This window comes from Eleutherodactylus coqui, chromosome 1, assembly GCF_035609145.1.
Source record: "Eleutherodactylus coqui strain aEleCoq1 chromosome 1, aEleCoq1.hap1, whole genome shotgun sequence".
NCBI lineage: Eukaryota > Metazoa > Chordata > Amphibia > Anura > Eleutherodactylidae > Eleutherodactylus > Eleutherodactylus coqui.
Window position 1 is genome coordinate 296,306,515 of NC_089837.1, and position 16,967 is coordinate 296,323,481.

The 16,967-nt window shown below is 45.2% G+C and overlaps 1 protein-coding gene across 8 annotated transcripts in view; it reads right to left on the reverse strand.

The window, feature by feature from the left end:
- The window catches only part of PUM1 (pumilio RNA binding family member 1), a 63,648-nt gene extending 48,080 nt beyond the window's left edge, over nucleotides 1–15,568 (reverse strand). For 6 of the 8 annotated variants that reach the window (XM_066573733.1, XM_066573724.1, XM_066573716.1 and 3 more), the window contains exon 1: nucleotides 15,455–15,568. The gene's annotated coding sequence lies outside the window, so the exon portion shown is untranslated. The remainder of the gene's footprint in view (nucleotides 1–15,454) is intronic. The other 2 variants (XM_066573686.1, XM_066573677.1) reach the window with 1 other exon arrangement.
- Nucleotides 15,569–16,967: the final 1,399 nt, after the last annotated feature.

Here is a 16,967-nt window from a genome sequence, read left to right on the forward strand (position 1 = left end):
TAATACAAGATGCAAGAAGGGGAAAAAAAGAGAAATCATATGAAATTAGGTGCATGGTATAAGCTCCCCATTACAACCAGATTCACAAGTCCTTAGAGTAAGCAAAATATAGTAAAAACTAAATAAAAATAAGCTATAGTAATGTGCATGTTAGGCCAGTGTCACTGGAGCATATTGTAACACATCTGTAATAGGAATCTATAATATGGATGGATGATGACATCATTGAATGGCTATGATCGGTTAACCCAGCACCAGCTTTCATTGGTTGATGCAGCACTAAGTTAACCAATCAGAGCTTAGCTTGCTGGAGGCGGGGCAGTCAAGCCCCACATCCAAAAAGCAATGCTCTGTGTCGGCATGGAGGAGGGAGCGACAGCCTGCAGCAGCGCCACAGGCCATCGCGAGGACAAAACGCCGGCGACAGGCGAATATAGACTCTCCCTGAGCCTCAGCTTGCGGGTTTTTTGACTTGCAGGCAGGCTCGTACCCTGAGTTTTTGCTCGTAAATCAGAGGAAAAATTCGGGAGAGAGCCTCCTCGCAAGTCAAAAAAACCCGCAAGCTAAGGCACTCGCATCCCGAGGTACCACTGTACCAATGAATACAAATATGAAGGCAAAAACAGACAAAACTATCGCATGCTGCTTTTTTTTGTTTAAAAACAGCTGAGAAAAATATGGCTGTGCAAATAAATAAAGACAATAGTTAAAGGGTCCCAGCGGTGATTTTTTTGTATTCATTCATTATGCAGCTATCTCCCAGTATGTATGTATATATTATACATATGCTAGTGTTATCTTGGTTAGTTATTTCTTCTGACTGAATCTCCCGGCCTCTTTTCCTCAAATGGTCATGTGATCTCATTCCTGAAAAGTTCAGATCTACCTGGGGTTATGTATTCATTTTCTAGTCAAATTTTCAATCTTTGTGATATTACATGGATCTACCAATGAAACTGCCTGCAGGGCGACACAGGCACTCATGTGGCATTTACTGATGATCACACAGCTCCTGTGACACAATTATAATAGAGGAGATCACAGCTCATCCTCCTGACTGTAGTCATGGTCTGCAGCTTATTTATGGGAGTATAGAAGGTAATGGTAATTGAACTGTCCCTCCTAGCAGGCAGAATGGTGTAGCCTCAGCTAGTCCTGTGCTGAGGTGTAATAGGATAGATGTGAAACTGAAAGTAAAAAAAAAAATCTCAACCTCAGTATTTTGCTTGATAAGCATCAGACAGGGGGCTGCACTGCATGGAAGTGACTGGAATATACAGAGCCAGCCTGACAGGCAATCAGGTAAGAGGGACAGGCACAGAAAAAGGTGTATTTGCTGGAGGCCCTTTGGTGTTTATCTATGTATCTATTACTTACGTTCTGCAAATCAAGGACAAAATATGTACTAAAAACATAATTGACTGAAAGTAGCTTTGCGCTACCTACATACAGGTAAGCGCAATATCGGGCCGAGAAACTCAGCCCGGTATCGCGCTCATGAACGTGCAATGTATTAGCGGATGTGAGGTGTTTATCTGTCAAACACGCCTCCAATCACTTCCGTGAGGTTGCGATCCTCCGACGAAGACACCTTATATCGCACTTGTGTTCACATTGCATGCCATGCGATGCGTTTTCCTGTCCCATTAAAAACAATGATGAATTTGTGTTTTATTTCCACGCATTTTATGCACAGAAGAAAAAAAAAAACAGCATGCTCTAATTTTGGGTACACCAATGGTCCCCATACAAGTCCATGGGAGGTGTGCAAATGCCCACGCAATTGCGTAATACACTGTAGGATTTAGCGGAATTCATTAGGCTAGATAGCCTTCAACCCCTTTAAGATCGCTCCCTTTTTCACCCCCATTTTAATTTTTTCCTCGCCACTTTCAAAAAAATCATAACTTTTATTTATCCATCCACATACCGGTAGCAGTCTGAGGTCTTGTTTTGTATGGTACAAATTGTGTTTTTCAATTGTACTATGTAATGTATTGAAACACTTAAAAAATGTGAAATGAGACGGTAAGAAACAAAATCCTGACATCTTTGGGGGGGGAGGGGTATTTCCACAGTGTGCATACTGCAGCAAAAGTGACTTAAGTTTATTCTACAGGTCAGTGCGATTACTACAATACCAAGTTTATAGTTTTTATTTTGAGGGGTGGAGAGGTTGCTGTGCTACTCTTAAAATATTAAATATCTTTGGGGAAAAAAAATGTAATTATTTTCTGCCTACATCACTTCTTTTCTTTCTCTATCTACATAGCTGTGTGAGGGCTCTTTTTTGCAAGACATCCTGTAGTTAATATTGGTACCATTTAGGAGTACATACGATTTTTGATCGCTTTTTATTTTTCCTTGGAGACGGATTACCCAAAAAAAAAAAAAAAAGGAAAAAAACAATTCGCAATTCTGGTGTTTTTTAGTTTTCTGGCAGCATTCTTCATGCATGTTAAATAATGCGCTACTAGGACACAGTGATATTAATTTTTGCCCCCAAAAGAGGCACTGGGTCTTCTTTTCGGGGGATGTCTTATTATATTTACCTGGCATGCTCGGTCCAGGTCCCTCCCGCTGGAGCTTCGGAACGGTTTCTGTAGTCCTTTGCCGCCCACAGAAGATCAGTTCCTAGTTACAGGATTCACATATCCCGCTTCCAGGAAGCGATGGCTGTGATTGGTTCTACAAGTGCTGCTCAGCCATTCAATGCAATGCTCGATGAACCAATGCGATGGCTGTGATTGGTTCATTGAGCTGTGATTGTTTCCTAGAAGAGTGATTTATGAATCTCATAACCAGCAAGTGATGATGTATGACTGGCCGAGGTCTGCAGGAACCACACCGGAGCTCTGGAGAGCAGCGGGTAGAACCTGAACCGAGCCTGCTAGGTAGTGTATTCCTTTTTTTAATGTAATGCAGCTAGGGCTTATTCTCAGGGTAGGGATTATATTTCAAGCCTCCCTCAAGATCCTAAATTATCTGGGTAGGGCTTATTTTCAGGGAAGCACAGTATTTTTTTAACAATTAATAAAACTTTTGTAAACTGATCTTTACATATACTTTTTTTTTACTCCCCATAGGGAACATGAACTTGAATTGGTTTAATTGCATCTGTAGAAGGGTGTAATACCATAGTATTACATTATAATGGTAACAATAATCTTTATTTATAATGTAATACTATGGTATTACACCATTCTACAGATGCGATTAAACCAATACAAGTTCAGGTAAAAAAAAAAAAAAAAGTATATGCAAAGATCAGTTTAAAAAAAGATTTTATAGATAGACAGACACACACATACATTATACTGCAATCAGAGCCACAGGCACCGTGCCCATGTGACTGCCCCTGCAAATGCACACTATAGAGCAATATGCACTTAGGGCGCCTGCAGACAGCCGAGTCGGATCCCGCTGTGAGAATTCTCGCAGTGGGACCCGACCCGCATCCCTGTGTCGGCCAGTCGGCGCATGCGCAGAGCGGAGCTGGCGGCCCAGGAGTGACATTTCTGTGCGGGCCTCTGCGACACCCGCACAGAAATAGAACATGACGCGGTTTGTTTTCTGCGTGTGATTTCACGCAGACAAAATCACGCCCGCCTGCCTTGGATTGTGTTATCTAATGCAATCCTATGGCAGCTTCCAGGGGGCAGGGGGCCTTACACAAGCATTTTAGGGAATGCATTCGTGTGAAGGAGCCTTGAAGTACATCTCAACCACCCTGTGTGAAAACAGCCTGACATTTGGATCTTTTAACAAATTTTAACCATTGTAATCAATTAGCTATGGAATGCTCTGGCCATCAAAATCTGCAAGCCTGTGCAGAACCCAATAGATTACTAGGTCAATTCAGAACCCAAAGAATTCTTTCCCTGACACATTCTGACTGACAGGCCTGGTCCTTTTTTGGCAACTTAATTTGAACTTTTATTTAATATGGTTAAAAATGCTGAGTAAAAACGTATTTTTGCCTTTCACCAATTATGTAAAATAATGTACGTAAGCATTAGAGATGAGCGAACGTACTCGTTTAGGGCAATTACTCGATCGAGCATCGCTTTTTTCGAGTAACTGCCTTACTCGGGTGATACATATGCTTACTCAAGATTCGGGGGGCGGCGAGGTGGAGCGGGGGGGTAGCAGTGGGGAACGGGGAGCTCTCTCCCCCCCACCCCTCTGCAACCCCCCACTCACCCCCTGGCACCCCCCGAATCTCGAGTAAGCATATGTATTTTATAGCAGTTTGTTGCCTTTATGGGATACACTATATATGCTAGCATATTACCCTTTTTTTTATAAATTACACAGGCAGTTAGAGTAACCATAAGTATGTTCTAGTAACATGTTATGTTGAAAGGCAGCCCTATGGTTTTTAAATGGAAGTTGCTCTTTGTACCCAGCGATAGTAAAGGCAGTCACATGGAAACTGGCGCTTACACAGGAGCATCCTCCCCTTTGTTCTACCTCCTCTATGCTTCAGCTAGTTTGTTTGGAAATAGTAATATGGCACTACATGTGAACAGATTGAACCACTACTTAGTTGCATTTATAGCACTTTGTTGCACAATTTTGGCACAAGTTACCTAATCTTGTGGATTTTTTTTCTCTCTCAAAGTCAGGTTAGAGCAATATGCCCTCTTTTGCATGTGATGATTGTCAGGCGCTAAAGCTCTTGACAGTCGGCCGATAATAATCGCTCCAGGGCTCTCACACTGGACCGATGCTCACTCAGTGAATGGAGGTGGAGCAGGCCACAGATCGCTTCCAGCGGCCCACCTCCATTCACAGGTCCAAACAGGTCATGGTTTATAGATGAACGACTGTCTGTTTAACACAGGCTGATTGTTGCTTGATTTAGAAACTAAACAACGACCGATAAGCACAAGAATGTCTGATTGGCGCACAGTCCCTGGTAGCATTTACACTGGACGATTATTGTTCAGATTCCCGCGATCCAGCGAGAATCTGAATGATAATGTTCTGTGTAAGAGGGCCCTAAAGCATCACCCATGTGATGCTTTAAAAACGTGATGCCACATAGATGTGTCTTCAATAATTTCCTATGCTAAAATGGATTAAAAAGCATTACAAAGGTTCTGTATTACTATATACCAACTAGGATGTGCACTTGTTCCAGCAAGCATCTCCTCCAATCTGGTGAATGGCGCAGACACTTGAAGTGCACCCAGAATATATACAAACCTGGGACATGCTGGAAGGGGAGGATATGGGTGCTAGGATCCCCCCCACCAATTACGAGGCGTGGGGCACAAAAAAGTTTATTCATGTTTACAAACTCTCATGAAATGCACGAAGAAAAAAAAACCCTCAGTGTGAATATTGAATGCACAGGACGGTATAGTGAAGCTCACAGAAGTCTATATATACCTTTAATGGGATCTCTGTGTGATACAGAACCCAAATACGATATAGTGAAAGAGTCCAAAATAATTACACCAACAGCTTCAGGCCCTCATACATGGGTCGAATGTTATTGGTTAGCAAGGTGTTGAAAACGTATTGCGTGTATAGCCAAGTTAGGTGTCATTTACATGATTACATAAATGGACTATGTTAAAGCCAGATGAGTTCTGCAAAAAGTGCAATCAAATCAAGTCAAAAGGAAGCATTTCTTGTGGAAAACATGTATTTACAGTGCAAGCATTGTGGAATGAGATTGTGGACAAAATCGGTAGTGTAAATTGTCCTGTTCTGTGGCATGTCAGTTTATGCTGCAGATCTTCACTGTGGATTTCTCGCCTTCAAATGACGTGAAATCTATAACATTTGTTGTTTTTTTGTGTGAATTTTCCTCTGCATAATGTCAACATATCCTAAAGGAGCCTTCACAAACACCAGTATTCCACTGTAGAACCTTCCACTGTATGGAAAAGTCCACATGTCCAACATGCAGATTCTGATGACAATTTCACAACAAAATCCACATTCAGACATTTGTATTTTGGTAGCAGAATATTCTGGCATGCGAATGCACCCTAATGGCATGTTCACATGCGGTGGATTCCTGCGGATTGTCCACAGCAGACATTCTGTAGCAGATCTGCAGCTGAAAGTCTGCATCAAAACCTGCACTACATTTTAAAAATTTCATCCACTATTGTAAATGGTGCGGATTTTAAGTATAGAGAGTTCATACAGAAAATACATGACAAATCCGCCCCGTGTGAAAGTGGCCTAAGGGCACATTCACACAGACAGATTTTCCCCCCACAGTATAACCACAATATTTGGTGTTAAAGAGCACCAATTTAAATTCAATTGAAGGGCCAAAATCTGCAGCAAAATCTGCTCCAGATGTATGGATTTATTTTCAGCTGCAACAAAATCTACCCCGTGTGATCGCACTCATGTATGTTCACATGTAGCGGAAATTCTGCAGATCATCAACTGTGGAAAGTCCATCCCACTGATACAGATCCAGAGCTGATTTTACCCTTTCAATAATAGGGTCTAAGTCTGCTGTGGATCCGCGCCAATGCTGCAGTTTTCGCTACGTAATATCTCCAGCATTTCCATTACGTGTAAACATGCCTTCTTTGCGGCTTCACACACAGCATTATTTTTGGAAAACGCACTTACAGCTTTTGATGTAGTTTTTATTTTAGCTAAAGCCAGAAGAGGATCCAGGACAAGTAGAATCCCTTCCTTTATATTTTTCATTTTTAATCCACCTATGGCTTTGCCTCAAAAAAGTGCACCAAAGACTGCAACAACATACACAAATGTGTCTCAGGGTGTATTCATTAAGCATTTCTTTATTTAAAAAAACTAACAAAAAACTGCTTTATCACAAAATATGTGTTCTGATGGTTTCTTACAGAAAAGTTGATGGAATTCCAGCATATTTTGTACTACATAGTCCCTATTCACACTTGTGTTCTATTTTTAAAGGGTCCAAAACATCCCAATATGATAGAGTGGCATCTTTATGTTCAGTTGATCTCTTCTTGTTTTTGTACTTTCGCAGTAGACCATCAGACACTGAATTTGTTACGGGTTTTCTCTGCAAGTTCCGCATTGAAAATTCACAGCAATGCAAGATTATGGGGCTTCACAAAAAGGAAAAAAATGCTAAGATTTTAGGGCATCCAAGGATAGACCAATGCCAGAGTCCCAGATAACAGCTGGAAATGCTGGGAAGATTCAGCAGTGGAATTAGCTGGGAAAACCCAGCAGCATTTACAGTACAAATGGGATTATAGAAAAATTCACCTGTGCTGCAGATTTTAAATCTGCAAATTAGTTCTTGCATATTTCACTCCTTCACATGAAGGGGTGAAATCCTCAATGAAGCTGCACCAAACGTCGCACCATTTAGTGCATTTTTTTTGCTGCGGAAAATCCCTAATGTGTATACATACCCTTGGGCCTCATTATCACTGCATATACGGATTAACAAAATCCATGTGCAACTTGAGCCCATAGGCAATCATTGAGCACCAGCAGGTAATTAAATACCTGCAGATGTCATCGCACGTGCGGGAAAACAACTGCAGCATGCTCCATTATTGTGCGGTTTTCCCGCACGGACAGCTTTCTCAGCTTCCATTGCAGCCAATGGAAGACGCTCGGATGCAGACACAACTGTCACTGCATCTGTGCCGCAGACTGCGAGAAGGCAGGACTTAAAAAAATTTTTTTTTAAAAGATGGCACAGCACATGTGCTCAGCACGCTGCCGGCGTCTCAAGTGCATCAGACGTGCAGAGGAAAGAAGATCCGACCCCACAGCGTCCGGACAGGTGAGTATACAGTATTTTCTGGCCTCATGTTTGCAGGCCAGGTGGAATCTCCTGCAGAATTCTGCATGGGTAAACCGTGCGGGCCCATGGACATGAGGCCTTAAAGTCCTGACTTCTGCACATGCTGGTGCTTCCTTCTCCCTAGGACTTCCTGTACCAGTGGACATACTGTCTGTGTATACATGTTACATACATGGTAACTGAGATCACTGATAGGCTTCTTGTGCCACAATGAGAACCCAAATATGATAACGACAGGAAATTGTATAAGCGGCCCTGGTCTTTCCATAAGCGGAAACTGAAGACCGGAAGAAGGGCAGATGAAACAATGCAGGAATGTGGGGCCATCTACTATGCTGAATGGCCACATTGTGACTGCTTAAAATAAGTGAATAAAGCATACATTTACTAAAAGTAAAGCAGTCACATAACCACTAAGTTATTGTCGTATGTCTTTATTTTTACTATTCATAACTTTAAAAAAAAAAAGCATTGTGCAGGTTTCTTCCAAGAACACATACGTATATATGGCCCTTTGCAAGAGAAGACTGACACTTAGGGCTCATGTTCACGGGGAAAAGAAGAATTAAAATCCGCAGCGGATTTTAACTCTTCTCCCGCGCGCGGATCCGCACCCCATAGGGATGCATTGACCACCCGCGGGTAGATAAATACCCGCGGATCGTCAATAAAAGTGATTTTAAAAAAAATGGAGCATGAAAAAATCCGGACCATGCTCCATTTTCATGCGGGGCTCCCGCGGGGACGGCTCCCGCGGGCTTCTATTGAAGCCTATGGAAGCCGTCCGGATCCGCGGGACACAAAAATCATATTTTACTTACACGCTCCGGTTCTTCTCTTCGGCGCCGCGCCATCCTCTCTCAGCCGCGGCCGGATCATTTTGCTTCGGCCCGGCGCATGCGCGGGGCACGTCACCGACGTCATCGTGCACATCCGCCGAGCCGAAGAATGAAGATCCGGCCGCGACGAGAGAAGATGACGCCGCCGCGAAGAGAAGAAACGGAGCGGATCGGAGGTAAGTTTATTCTCATTTATTTGTATTTTCAGCGCTCATGTCCGCGGGGCAGGAGGGACCCGCTGCAGATTCTACATGGAGAATCCGTAGCGGGCCCGATTTTCCCCGTGGACATGAGGCCTTAAAGAGGTAACTTACAGTCTGTTGCTAAGGAGTATCTGACAGAATTTTGCACAACTAAATAATTGGCCATCCTTTGTCCCGGGATTGAGAACAGAATTTTATGAGATTTCTGATCTCTTGTATTTTGCACAAGGACAAAGTGGTTGGAGGCGATTTCACAACAGATGCAGGTTTCAGTCCTGGTCTAACTGAACAGCGACTGCTCAATTACCCCTAAAAGGTGACCACACACAGACGAAAGTTGGTCAAAATGGATCATTTCAACCAAGATGACAAACTTCACCCTACAAACTAACAATGAATGACTGCTTTACCCAATCGATGACAAAGTGTCATTGTCTGGAAAGGAGTCAGCCACGTTTGAAATTTTGACATTCGGGTGAAAGACCTTTCATGCCCAGTGACATTGAACATGCATGCACAGCCTGAATGACTGATGGCCAACATGGAGTAAATGTGTATGCGTGCATCTGCAGCACCAGAGCTCCCCAGAGCCCTCGTTTAACAATTCTTCAACTACCAACCTACTTCTTTCATAAGTGGCCATGCAAATTAAAGTTTCCCTTAGGCCGGTTTCACACAGGCGATAAAATAACGTGATTTTCCGGCAATACGAGATCATGTGAAAAGGCAGCATTATAAAACCTATTTTTTTAAATGCTTTCCTTCAGATTTGCAATGTTATCACTCCAGCAAAATTGCATGGGAAAAAAAAAAATTGCAGTTTTTTTTTTTTTTTTAAATCGCTTATGTTTTCCTATAGTGCTGATGCACAGACATCTCATAAGCAAAATTGCTGGGATTTTCTCATGTCGGTATCGCGATCGCCCATGTAAAATTAGCCTTGCACAGACTATAGTTGATAACAATGAAGAATTTCAAACAAAGTGATACTTCATCAGGCGAAATGTAACCCCTAAGGCTTCATGTCCACGGGCAAAATATGATTTTAGATCCGCAGCGGATCACCCGCATGCGGATCCGCACCCCATAGGGATGCATTGACCACCCGCGGGTAGATAAATACCCAAGGATGGTCAATAAAAGTGAATAAAGCCTATGGAAGCCGTTCGGATCCGCGGGAGACCTAAAATAAGAATAACTTACCCGCAGCGGACCGGGAAGGTCTTCTCTTCTTCACGGCCGGATCTTCTTGCTTCGGCCCAGCGGATGTGCCCAGCGCATGCGCGCAGCATGCCGCCGGCCGAAGAAAGAAGATCCGGCCGTGAAGAAGAGAAGACCTTCCCGGTCCGCTGCAGGCAAGTTAATTCTTATTTTCAGCACTCATGTCCGCCGGGCAGGAGGGACCCGCTACGGATTCTCCATGGAGAATCCTCAGTGGGCCTGATTTTCCCCGTGGACATGAGGCCTAAGTAACTAAGCCTTTTTGTTTTTTTCCTATTTTGTTTTTTTTTCCTTCCCCCATTTAAAAAAATCATAACTCCTTTATTTATCCATTGACGTCACTGTATGAGGTCTTGTTTTTTGCGGGACGAGTTGTATTTTTCAATGGTGCTAATTAATGTATCATATAATGTACTGAAAAACTTTAAAAGAATTCTAAGTAGAGAGAAATGGGGGGAAAAAAAATGAAATTCTACCTTGTTTTTTACGGCACACAAACTGCAACAAAAATGACATAACTTTGTTCTATGGGTAAGAATGATTACTACAATACCAAACTTATCTAGTTGGTTTTTTTTGCTGTACTACTTGTATTTATTTTCGAAGATATTGAAATTTTTTTTAATTATTTACTGCCGCCATCTTCTGCACACAATAGCTTTTTTATTTTTCTGTCGACACAGTTGTGAGGAGGCAAATTTTTTTGAGGGATATCCTGTAGTTTGTGTTGGTACCATTTTGGAATACATACGACCTTTTGATCGCTTTTTATTGCATTTTTTCTTGGAAACAAGGTTACTTTGATAGATCGGAGTTTTACAGATGCAGCAATACCAAACATGTATTTTTGATTATAAATATGGCAAAAGGGTTTTTTTTAACGTTATTTTTTTAATTATTAGCAAAACTAATGTTCTTATTTTTTTTTTTAGTCCCCACAGAAGACAAGAACCAGCAATGCTTTGATCGCTCCTGCAATCTGACAGTCTATCAAGCCACCCCATGATAGGAATTCGGTAGGCCCCCAGCTATCGTGATACCTGCAGAGCTTCCTGCGATCTCATCGTCGGGGGCTACGAGACCTCCGAAGAGACCTCCGAACATCGTTCGGGGCACTTAAATGCTGCTGTCAGAATTGACGGCAGCATTTAAAGGATTAACAGTCCCGATGAGCCACACGGTTTATTGGGGCTATTGCTGCTGGGTGTAAGCTGTAAGAGACAGCCGACACCCGTGATGTATGGAGGGAGATCACCCCACAACCTCCCTTAATACATGTTGTGCAGCCGCAGGACGTAAAAACACTATAGAGCTATCATTAAGGGGTTAAACTATTTAGCCAATAGATGACAAACTCATTGTATGGAAGTCAGCCATGTTCCACACTTTCGTCAGATAATCAGATGAAAGTTCCTTTTTACAAACATTTTTTCATCTATGAATCCTCTTGCCTTGAATGTTCCCAGAAAGATTTGTCTCTTGCTGGGGAGGGGGGGGGGGGGGGGTCACTAAACATGTGTGGCCCAATTGAACTACTGGTCAATATGGACTAAGGCCTCCTTCCCACGAACGGATTTCCGCCGCGTAACTCGCGGCGAAAATCCGCTGCGTTGCCCGCAGCTATTAGGTTCTATTGAACCTAATAGCACAATGCTCACGATGCGTAATTCCAGCGCGGAATTACGCACCGCGATTTCTCCCGTCCTCACCCGCAGCATGCTCTATTTTCTGCGGGTGAGGACGGGCTGTACGCACTGACGGCTTCCATTGCAGTCAATGGAAGCCGTCCGTTCACGCTATCTCCCGCTGTAACCAGCGGGAGATAGCGTGAAAAAACGCTTTCCCGCCCACCGCCGCGCGTCATATGACGCCAAATGACGCGGCCGGCCGCGTCACGTGACACGGCCGGCCGTGCACGCGACACGGCCGGTGACGCGGCGGTGGTGGGCGGTGACGCGGCGGTGGTGGGCGGGGAAGCGATTTCACGCTATCTCCCGCAGGTAAGTATAGGGGCTCTGGGGGGCGCCGTGACGGGCTTCACAGCGTAATATTACACGGCGGACCCCGTCACGCTCGTGGGAAGGAGGCCTAAAACGTGTGTGGCTGCATCTGCAAAATGAAACTTTGCTAAAACAAAAAACAAACAAAAAATCATTTGTTCACAAGTTATTCAACCATCAACCTACTTCTATCTAATGTGTATGGCCTGCTTGAGGGGATGTGGGTGGGGGGTTGTAAGTAAATAGGTGTACCAGAATGACAAGTTATTCCCTATGCAAAGATAGGGGAAACCACAGAGATCCCTACTTATCCAAAGAAAGAGGGCCTTGTATCCCCATTACCTTAACTGCGGGCTGCAAGTAGCTGAGTGACAAGCATGCCGTTATTTTCATTAGCCCATGTTTTGCTTTTAATAATAATAAAAAATTTATCTCCGAATGCCCTTTTAACATTTTGGGTCACCTCCTGTAGTCTATTTTGGGCATTACTATAAATACAATATGCGACAAACATTTTACAGACAAAAAAAAAAAAGTAAACATTTTAACAAATTTTCTATCATTAGGAAAGAAACCAGTTGTATAGTTGAGTAACATTTAGCATTCAAAACAATAACACAATTGCTTTCTACGGTCAAGTAAAGGGCAGAAGAACAGGTAGGACCTGACAGCTCGGTGCATCAATACCACAGATCACAGGATGTGTCCCATCAATCCCGTCTAGTAAGCCTGGACCTTTATCATAAACGTCACCTCTTACATTTGTAATGATATCCGTACCCACCTCTCTCTTCTCTCACTACCCAACACAAATGTCCAAGTCAAAAGGTATTCTCTGCCCAACCATAACACACTATTCATACTCGAGTACAGTATATAAAAACTCTACAAGTCAGCAGCAGGAGACAAGTTGGCCTGGAAATAACAACTTGCACAGAATACACAGCAAACAGATCAAGAAGTTAGGCCTGAACAGAAGATTAGGCCACTGGGATGTGTCTAGACCTGCAGTGTACAGTATATGGCTGATATGTGACCACAGTGCAGAACGCTCAGGCACTGCTCTAACACTTCCTTCTCAGAGCAAAGCCCATGTTCATGACCAATATATTCATAGAAACCCCCTTTGCATGTTCTATACCAATAATATTTGTGACCCCAAAAATTGCCATAATACTGGTAAAAACATCAGTCAACAACCCAAAACGTTAGCTGCCAATAACACGTTTGTGGGCACACTGGCTACCTGACTCTTAGAAATAGTAGTCCCTCTTCGGTGTGCCACGTGTCCAGCCTTCACGGCGCTCAGATGACCATCAAGCCCCGTCCAGTACAAATCTATTCATTAAATGGCAAATTTAAGGAAATCAACCCTGAGTTTACCAAGTATACGAGTTCCAATAATGACATCTTGTGGAGAACAATGAGATATTGCGGGCGAATCATGGCGATTATGGGCTGATGCATGTGATGAGGACGGCGTACTGGCACTCCATCACTTCACGCCAAAACTGGAAACTATGGCTAATTCCACACAGGCGACTGCGATACCGAGCCACGAATCATGGCACGATCTCGTGCTCACCAACATGCAATTTTACCGCGGATGTGAGGCGGATTTGTAACAAAACCGCCTCACATGACTTTGGGGAAGTAGTGATCCTCCTTCACATCTCACAGCTGTGGCAGAGGATCACAGAGTATCTCCCATTGTTTTCAGTGAGAGACTTCTCATTCCATCGCAGTCACATGCACCTACCACGTGGTGCGATGCTGCCAACAGCCCCATTGGAAACAATGGGAGATGTGAGAGCAGGCCCAAAGCTAGGAGGTGCAGCGATTTTTTCCCATGCCACGATGTGGGGGGAAAAAAAAAGCAAAAAATACGTATAATCCCATTCAAAAGAATGGGGTTCATACTCGTGCGTGATTTCCTCGGCCGCGTGAAGTCGGCCTCAGTGTTGTATTTACATTAGGGGGTTCCATCACATTTGCCAAGAACAACACTGTGACGGAATCCCAGAATGGAATAAATGGCGCCGTTCGCTGTCATTAGTGACGCAGACCCCACTTTGCTTCCATTAAATTTGGAGTATAGAATAACTACACCAATCTGTACTCCAAACAAACTAATGGGACACAATTCAAAATCGTACATAAATGTAGTAAAGACGCTGTGCGAGCGCTCCCGTAGGCGAGTTCCATAGGGGCGGTATCCTGGTAATCTCCAGGTAAAAATGCCTGTGATCACTTCTGTGACAGTAGAACATGCGATAGCGGATCAGAAGGGTTTGCCATTGATTACAACGGGAAACCTCACACTGCGTACGAGTGCCATGCATTGTATTTAAGGTCCCATTAAAATCAATGGGCGCTGCGATTCGTGGAAATGGAAAAGAAAAAGGGATGTGGCGCAATATTTTTCCTCGCAGCATAGCTATGGGGGAAAACCTCACTCGTGTATGGCTCCATGTGAAACAAGGCAGTTCATATTCATGCATGTTTTGTGCATTTTGCAACGCGCAGGAGTCGCGCGAGATTCTCATCCGTGTGAAACCGGCCTTGGCACGGCTTCCTTGGAAGTTAAAGTACACGTGCCAACAGGTACAGGGGCATTTTAAGCCTAGAACTGACCTGGGGGCATCCAATAAACATAATAAGGCCTACTATGTTACCTAGCGGAGGTTTATACTTTGCTCTCCTCTCGGAGGGAAGCAGCAACATATTTCCCTGCACTTTCTGGTACCAAATATACAGCTCACCCCTAAGACAGCAGGATCCATAAAGGCATGGAAGGGGCAAAAACAAAGCAAGGCCAGGTATTAGCAGCCAGGTGCGTTACTCGGCCGGCCCTGGGTGAGGAGGAGGCAAGACCATAGCTGGGCCTGAAAACAAAGAGGAAGTGAGGGGGAGCAGTGACAGCGAGCGGCGGCCGGCCGGTGTGTGCAGGCCATCACATGCAGGCTCCCACGGGCACGCTCTTTTGTGTCCTGGCTACCAGATATTACGTGCTAGGCTTAGCAGTGCCCGAGCCCACGGCCAGCACAGCCCATAACAAAGGAGCCCCTACAGTGTCCGCTCACTACCTGCAGGCCCCCGCTACAGAACAAAACCCTCCGAGGAGGACGGCGGCCATGGACCCCAGCAGCGGCTCCCGCCGCAAGTCACGTCCCAGCAGTTTATTCCACGTACTCGCGGTAATTCGCGGCCCCCCCGGCTGCTCCAGTAACAATAGAGGCCTCAAAACATGAGCAGGGGGAGGACCCACAGCCGGAGACCGGCCCCTTTTCTAGCACCCGTCTCCCCCCTTCCGGAGCTGTAAATGCATCTAATCTCGTCGTACGGAGAAAGGCTAGGCTTTCCGGTACCGTCCGGTGCTAATATGTACACAATACTCACGGGCGGAGCGAGAGGATGGAGTCGGATTGGGTCAATGTCTCTATCAGCCCCCGGAGCCGTCTCCCTGCCGCTGCCTATCACTCCGACAACATGGCGGCGCACTGGGGGGACTTGGAGCCGTCTCGGTGCATCATGGGAGGAGGAGGGAGAACTGGGAGCTGTGTAACCATGGTAACCCCGGGGCCTGCTGGGAAACCAGGCCAGGCTCAGAGAAATCTATGTATGCAGAGTGCTACTTTCTCACAGACGTCGTTATGTTACCTTAAGATAACTTAGGACTGACTTCCTGACAGTTTATGTTACCAGAAGCTGAACTCACCCTAGTCATATCCTACAGCGCCTTCCTCTCCTGCAGCCCTCTCCTACTAATATCTGTATAGCACCGACATATTCCGCAGCCCTCTACGAGTCAGAGGGGTCATGGACAGCCTGAGGCAAAACATAGAGGGAGTAATGGGAGTGACGGTCACAAGGGCTTAAGGCCCATTTATTATTGCGCAAAGTGCCTTCAGATGACCGAATTTAAATGAAATGGGTTCTGTGCGAATACGAAAAAAATCACGCACTTGTCATTTGTTGTTTAAGCTGACTTTTCAGTCAGCTTAAAAAACCTCATTGGCTCGCTGGCTTCTTGTCCCGTGTAAACGCTCCCTGCTCAGTGCTTCCCATAGGAGGTGAAGCACTGAGCGAGAAGTCCGCGAGCCGGCGCCAAGTCTCTCTGGGTAAACACTGTGCACGAGCGCCAATGTCCTCGGCGGTGACCTCAGCACTTGTACAGTCGTTTAAAAGACAGTCGTCCTGTACAAAAGGGCCATTACTGACTGTGAGGAAATAGGGCTGACACAAGGGGTACCGGCGCTTGTCCTGTGCAATGGTCCGCCTTTTGTATTAATACATGAAGCTGTATGAGCCGCTCACCTGGCCGTATCTGTGTGTATACAGATATGAAATGTATTGGGGTGTAGGAGTTAGGCCTCCTTCCCACGGACGGATTTCCACCGCGTAATACGCGGCGGAAACCCGCTGCGTTGCCCACAGCTATTAGGTTCAATAGAACCTAATAGCACAATGCTTACGGTGCGGAATTCCGCACCGTGAATTCACCCGTCCTCACCCACAGCATGCTCTATTTGCCGCAGGTGCACGCGCGGACGGCTTCCATTGCAGTCAATGGAAGCCGTCCGTCACGCTATCTTCCGCTGTAGCACAGCGGAAGATAGCGTGAAACCGCTTCCCCGCCTACCGCCAGCTGCGTCATGTGACGCTGTGGGCGTGCCATATGACGCAGCCGGCGCGTCACGCGCTCTATTGCGCATGCACGCCGAAGCATCATGCGGGACGTAGGACGCCGGATCCGGAGGTAAGTATTTGGGTCTCTGGGGGGCGCCGTGACGGGCTCCGCCGCGGAATTCCACAGCGGAGCCCGTCACGGCCGTGTGAAGCTGGCCTTACTGTAGGATGAAGGGGGTCGGGTTCTGAGGGGGAATGCAGGAGTGGGGCAAATGGGAGAGTT